Source organism: Halyomorpha halys, unplaced genomic scaffold, assembly GCF_000696795.3.
Source record: "Halyomorpha halys isolate HHAL.00 unplaced genomic scaffold, Hhal_1.1 Scaffold586.1, whole genome shotgun sequence".
Taxonomy (NCBI): domain Eukaryota; kingdom Metazoa; phylum Arthropoda; class Insecta; order Hemiptera; family Pentatomidae; genus Halyomorpha; species Halyomorpha halys.
Genome location: NW_027106076.1, coordinates 274,768 through 275,509, shown reverse-complemented (window position 1 = coordinate 275,509; position 742 = coordinate 274,768).

The following is a 742-nucleotide window of genomic DNA, read 5'->3' as shown; positions in this document are numbered from 1 at the left end:
CTTTTTTCCTTCCCAAACCAGGACTTTTTTTGTGTATCTTTTCCTGTAGTTGGTCTAGGATGTTTGCTTAGTATTGGCCAGTAGGAAGATAATCTAATCCGGCCGAACGCACCGCCTTTGCTTTCTTTGGTGGTAGTGACTCAGCATGTTTCCACTGTTTTGTATCAAGAGTATAGTAGTGAACCCAAGTTTCATCTTTAGGCATAAATCGGCGCAAAAAATCTTCTTGGTTGCGCTAAAAACGGGACAGACTGTTCATTTCCAATCTGGTGCGTTTATGGCCCAATGCCAAGAGCCGCTGCCCCCATCTTGTGGATAATTTTTTCATTCCCAATTCTTTGGTTAAAATGTGATATACCCGTTCAGATGACATCCCTACAGCTTCAGCAATCTTACGCACTTTGGTCAACGATCCTCCATTACCTTTTTGCGATTAATTCTGTATTAATAATAATTGCACTTTTGCGATTAATTCTGGGGTCGTAGCACATTTTGGCCGTCCACTACGCGGATCATCATCTAATCTAACATCCGAACTCGCTGGTTCATTTGGCAACAGTTGAATATGAAAGAGCTGAGTCCCCCAGTGCGTTCTGAAAGTCGGCATGAATTTCCTTTGCTTTCATGCCTTTCTTTATAAAGTACTTAATCACTGTTTGAATCTCAGTTTTTTACCATTGTCACAAATCACTACGCATAAAACAACAACAAAGAGTCGTCACTCACACTACGTGTTCACTCA